Below are 7,113 nucleotides of genomic sequence, written 5' to 3'. Positions count from 1 at the left end.
AAACATATTAGTTTCAATCATTTAGTTACAGAAACAAAATTATAACATTTATATTGATTTTTTAATGTCTTGACCTATGTTTGTCAAGAAAAAGTCATAAAAGTTGTTTTATTGCATGATGACAAAGCTAGTGGCATGGACCAAAAGCAAGATAAAGAAGTTTTTTTTATTGTTACACTTCAACTTGCATGAACAAAGACGTATATGTTGTTCCAAGGTTTTCAATAACTCTTCTATACATATTATTATAATCTTCGATTAAAATTTTCTAATTTTATATTATTGAATTTGTTTATATCAATGGTTTTAGTTTCAAAATCACCATTATAGTACAAGACTTTACCGGCGTGGTGTCACTTACATTATTTGATCGTGACGCAAATAAACTTCTGGAAAAAACAAATAAGAGTTCACTACTAGAAAAACAGTCTTTTACGACGTGTAATGCGCGTCGTATAACGCTCAAATGACGCACAAATGCATGTCAAGGAAGGGCCTGTCATAACGAGAGACGACACGCTTTTGCGCGTCGTCAATTTACGATGCACATTTACGACGTGAATTTATGACACATTTACGACGCTCAATTATGACACGCAATGCGTATCAAGGAATGCCCTGTCATAAAGGAAGACGACACACATTTGTGTGTCATAATCTTACGACGCGCTTGTTTATGACATGCAATGCGTATCAAGGAAGGCCATGTCATAAAGGAAGACGACACGCCATTGAGCGTCATAACATTACGACGCGCCTTTATGACTCGCAATGGGTATCATTAAATCTACTGTCATAAACGAAGATGACACACATTTGCATGTCATAAATTCCAGTTGCTAGTGACTATACACCTTTACGACGTGCATTTTCGATACCCATTTACAACATGAATGAACATATAAAAGAACAAATATATATATACCAAAACATTCAATTCGTCTAACAAATATATATACCAAAACATTCAATTCATCTACACATCAAACAACCGATCTGATGGTGAACAAGCAACTTCTTCCAATATTCAAGTTGAAAAAAAATCGACTTTTTATGCCAAAATTTAGATCTCTCGTCGATACTTTCTTTTTTCTTCTTTGACTTTTACTTCTTTGGTGTTTCCTTCTTTGACGCTCCGTTCTTTGACTTTATCTTCTTACCCCTTGTAGTCTCAAATCCCGCCAGATAGTCATAAATATCTTCACCTGATGATGGTTGTGGCATAAAATCGTGCTCATGTTGATTGTTGAAATGTTTTTTTCTTTTACGAAAACAATGTTCAAGTGGGAGGAATCTTTTATGCCCAAGGAAGCATACTTTTTTGGACTTTGGCAACCATTCTGAATAGGTATTCTTTGAACATATTGGACAAGCATAATAACCTTTGGTAACACACCCCGCAAGATTACCATATGCGGGAAAGTCACTTATAGTCCAAAGTAATATTGCTCTTAGATTTAAGTATTCTTTCTTATAAGAATCAAAAGTCTCAACGCCAGTTTCCCACAAGAGTTTTAGATCTTTTATCAATGGTGCCAAGTAGACATCAATATTGTTACTAGGTTGGTTTGGCCCGGATATCAGCAGAGTTAACATCATGAATTTACTTGACATACACAAATAAGGGGGTAGATTATATGTTATTAGGATAATCGGCCAACAACTATGCTTGGAACTTAATGACTTGTGAAGATTGATACCATCAACAGACAAGGCTAATCTATGATTTCGTTTTTCTTGTCCGAATTCTTTCCACGTGTTATCAACAAGCTTCCAAGAAGGGGTATCGCGAGGATGAGTAAGCTTCCCATTATTGACCCGACCTTGTGCATGCAAAGTTAAGTCATGATAGGAAAATACTACAAAACTTTTGAAGGTACGTTTTTGGTTTTCTTCTTCCAACGAGAAGTGCCACAAGTTGGACATGGAGAAGCATCTTTATGTTCTTTCCAAAATAGAACACAATCATTTTCACATGCATGAATCTTCTCATATTATAGACTGACTCCTTTTAGCAACTTCTTGGACTCATATATCGAGCTAGGGATGGTATTGTTTGATGGTAAGATATCTTTTAGGACAGACAACAAAGCATCAAAACTAGCATCAGACCATCCAAATTGGCCCTTCAAATGTTGGAATTTCAATAATCCACCAAGTGCATGATACTTTGACCCTACATAAAGTGGATTATCACATTTTCACCGATCATAAAGCCTCCAACACATTTTAAATCAAAAGGAACTAAACATGAGGCAGCGGAGATGGGTTGAGCTGCTAAACGATTACGAGTGTGAGATCAAGTACCATCTAGGAAAGGCTAACGTGTTAGCCAATGCCCTGAGCCGAAAGGAGTATTCAAGTCTTCGTGTGAAAACTCTATTAATCACCATTCAATCTCACCTAACCTCACAAATCAAGGAAGCCCAATTGGACGCAATGAAACCGAAGAATGTTGCTAGCGAATCACTGTGGGGAATAAATAAGGGATTTGAAGTTAAAGAGGACGGAACTCACTACTTCATGAACAGAATTTGGGCTCCTAAGATTGGGGGATTCAGAGAAGTAGTCATACATGAAGCCCACAAGACCCGATATTCTATTCATCAGGGGTCAGATATGATGTATCTGGATATCAAGCAACATTAATGGTGGCCTAATATGAAGGCAGAGATAGCCACTTTCGTGGGCAAGTGTTTTACTTACGCCAAAGTGAAAGTGGAATACCAAAAGCCCTCGGGATTATTGGAAAAACCAGTGATACCCGAGTGGAAATGGGAAAGGATTACTATGGACTTCGTGACCAAATTGCTAAAGACAACAGATGGATTGGATGGTATCTGGGTAATCGTCGATGGGTTAACAAAATCCGTTCATTTCCTACCAATAAAAGAATCCTACAAGATGGAAAAGCTAACCCGAATCTACATCAAGGAGATCGTGAGTCTCCATGGAGTGCCAATGTCTATTATCTCGAATCGAGATAGCAGATTCACTTCGAGATTTTGGCAATCTCTTCAAAAGGAAATGGGAAAACAGCTAGATATGAGCACTGCCTACCACCCACAAACGGATGGTCAGAGCGAGTGTACCATCCAAACACTCGAAGATATGCTCCGAGCTTGCGTGATTGACTTCGGAAAGTCATGGGATACCCACTTGCCTCTGATCGAATTCTCCTATAACAACAGTTATCACACGAGCATCAAGATTTTTCCGACTAAACGGACCATACTACAACAAACAAACGAAATACAATAAGGGTACGAATATTGGGCCTAATACTTCCTATACATGCTTATTGGGCCTTCGTGATATGTTTGAATGAATAACGGGCACAATATATTCATTTCATGTTTATTGGCCTTAGTGACCCAATTACATGTTTAACGGGCCTAGATTATCTTTTACATTTTTATTGGGCCTTAGTGACCCATTTACATGATAATTGGGCTTGAACTATTCATTATATGCTTAATGGGCCTTAAGTGTCCTTCTGCATACCTAACAAGCCTTGAAACAATTTACACGTCTAATGGGCTATAATTGTCTTTTTTCATGTTTTGTTGGGCTTTATCAATTCACATCCATATATCAACTAGTGTTTGTAAACTAAATACATATAACGTTATACATATTCATGTGGAGATATTTGGGATCTAGTGGGACTTGTTGGTGGTTGACATCACTGAGTGTATGACCATAGCATGTAGTTATAATCAGAGTCTCCTGGAGGGAGAGCGAGAGTTTGTGTATAGATCTATACGAGGGTGACCCCCCACGCCTTAGTTGTTCGCTACAGCTAGACTAGACCAGTCTAGGGTGACAAAACCTTGATCAAAATACCGGCGTTTGGAAAAAAATGCCAAGACAGACAATTTAGTCATTATCATGCATGGTTATAACGTCTCACATAGAGATCCAATACAATCTTAACATTTCAGAGATTAAACCCTTCAATCGTGTCGATACAAAACAACTTATACGATGATACAAGAACTATAACACTTTTATAAATCAGAAAATATCGGTTTTTCTGGGGGAAACACTATTAATCATTACCTTTTTCTCATAACAGATATAATACAAGGAATTTGGGTTTTTTCATTTACACATGATTTTACAATTAAAATCACACATACATTTATACTTAGTCATTACATCTTTTTCAAAGAATTTTACAGAAAATATTGGAATTTCTGGGTTATGCACCCAACACAAAGTTTTTCAATCAAACATGCTTATGAACTCACCAACATTATATATGTTGACCGTTTTCAAAATAACTTGTATTCTCAGGTAATCGTTAAGCTGAAGAACCATCAAGAGTATTTTGGGATTTCTTTTATGCACGTGTCAATTATCATACAATTTATATTTCCGAATTATGTAATGTAAAACAATGTACTTGATGTGAACAATGTCAGTTGTAATATGTAATGTTGGTGACGATTGTGTTATGTTTCATGTATATTCATTGTGATGATATTTCAATTTATAGTCACACGAGCCCCCGGACGTTTCCGTCGTCTGGTTCGGGGGTGTGACAAAACTTTATGATGGAATACAAATTTTGTTTTGTTTACTGTTCTACTTGTGATATATATATATATATATATATATATATATATATATATATATATATATATATATATATATATTCAGTTTATATGTGATCCATAAACTTAGACTTTCCAGAGGGTCTCTCCCAACCCTAAGGACCATAAAAATTGAAGCTTTACAGTCATGCATGTCCAATGCATGACTTAGACAATGGTTAGATTAGTAAGAGGGAAAATGATATCAAGACTCATGCTTGGAGTCTAAATCAATACCAAAACACATATATGAACTCATACTAAAAGGAAATGCATGAATGGCCGTAAAGTTGCTAACTTTATGGATCTCATGCATGATATCATACCCATCCATAAAAAGGAAAGCATAAACCTTAGATCTAGCATGCATTAGAGATAAAGCTAGAAGCTTTATGACATTCAAGGGTCCAAAAGCATTGTAAGGTGATGAGGTAGGAGCTTGATTGCCAAAAAGATGCACCCAATAAGTCTTCTTCTTCTTCAAAGAACCAAAAATCACTAAATGAGCACCAAACACCACCATGAAGAACTAGGGTTAGCATGTCTGAGATTTAGAGAGATGGAGACTGAGAAATGAACCCAAAAACCAAGTTTAGGGTGCTTAAATACGAAGCAAACCCTAAAAGATCATGGGCTTGGCTGCAGTGGCTCTCACGTCGTGAGCCCTTATGTCTCACGTCGTGGGAATGGTCCAAAATACGCTTTCTCATATTTTGCTTGTCGTCGTGACCACCCAATGTTTACGTTGTGACACTCGATTTTCCTCAAAAGTAAACATTTCCACTCCTTGAAACCCTAAATTGATCCATCCTAGAAAATGGGTGTTACAAAAATTAACTAGATAATAGGCTTATAAACATAATACATTCACATGATCACAATTTAAGGTCTTATGTGATATGTGAGCCAATGGTGACGATTGGTGATCTCATCACCATCTAATGATTGTATTGTACTAGCAACTAACAGCTTATTGGAATAAAAAAGTTACATGGATCGCAATTCCTTTATATTTTAACACGCGATAGTTATTTAATATTGACGTAGATCGCTTACAGGAAGATGATGTTTTAATATCGGTGACCGACAATATAAAATGAGAGCTTGTTGAATTATTGAAAGGTATCCTAATATGTTCAATCTAAAGAATGGAACATGCTGACTCAAATTATCTAACTTATGGTCCGTTTGATAGTTGTTGTCTGAGAAAGTGTTGTCCTGGAAAGTTTATCTGACTGGGAAAAAACCATGTTGTTTGATTGTACATCTGACTGACTATGTTGAATGATGAAAAATGACAATTCAGCCAGAAAATATATGGTTTTTGGGCTTTACGGGAAAGACATATCATACCGGGAAAGACCATTTTTTGTACAACTCAAACAGGTTTTCTGGCCCATTCAGCCAAAATGATATGTTTGGACCCGAAAATATATCTATCAAACGGGGCCTTAGGATGGTTTAATGTGGTAGATTATGTGCTTAATGTGGTAGATTATGTGCGTTTTAATGGTGCCGTTAAGAATAGTCAACCTTGTAGGATGTTAGAAGATTGCCGGGCTTGGAATGGGCTTAAGTGTCCGTGGGCTTTGTGCTGTTTCTTGTGCAAAGGCTTTTCCTTTTGTCGGAAGGGCTTTTTGTAGTGAAAGTACATTGCATCTTTCTTTTCGGTTTAGATTGTAGGGTAAAAAAGAAATATTAATAATTCTATTTACAAAATTTCATATTTTTTACACCCCGTTCTCGAGTTCAACTTAACGAGAGAAAGGAAAAGAAATGAGTGGAAATGAGAAGAAAATAAAAGAAATTGGTGTTCCCGAGTTTCATTAAAGGAGGGAAGTGGAGGGAAATGGGAGGATCACTTTCCCTCCTAACTTTCCTTCCGATTTGGGAGGATTTGGAAAGAAAGAACAAAATGATTCACTTTCTTTCCACTTCTCTCCAACTCGGGAACACGAAAGAAAATTTTGTTTTCCTTTCCTTTCTCTTCTTTTCTCACGTGACTTTCTTTTCTCTTTTTTTCTTTTCTTTTGTTAAACTTGGGAACGAGGTGTTAATATTAAAGGTATAAGAATATTATATAAGGACGCAGACTTCAATATCTAAAAAAAATTTATGGGAGGTAATATATCCACTTTTTTATTTTATCCTTTCACTTAATAGAAAATTAGTTTTCCAACTATACCCCTTTTGTTAAATTAGAAAAATTATGAAGAGAGAGAAAAGAATCTGAAATGGCTTTAGCTAATATCCTTCCTAATCGTCTTTCAAGAATCCCGTCCTTTCATCGCCGCTCGCCGCTCCTTCTTCGCAGGTCGCTAGTCACGGTCCTTCTTCGCCTCTCGCCGGCCACTGCTGGTACTTCTCCGGTCGTCGCTGCTTTAGTTATTGTTGATTTCATTTGTTTAGTCATCAGGATTAAAGAACAAAGCATCTTACAAGTTTGATTATAGTCTGGATTAATTGATTAATAAGTCTTCTGATTCATCTCTTTTAATGACATTTTGGTTACACT

This window comes from Lactuca sativa, chromosome 8, assembly GCF_002870075.4.
Source record: "Lactuca sativa cultivar Salinas chromosome 8, Lsat_Salinas_v11, whole genome shotgun sequence".
NCBI classification, from domain to species: Eukaryota; Viridiplantae; Streptophyta; class Magnoliopsida; order Asterales; family Asteraceae; genus Lactuca; species Lactuca sativa.
This window is presented reverse-complemented; position numbering follows the sequence as displayed.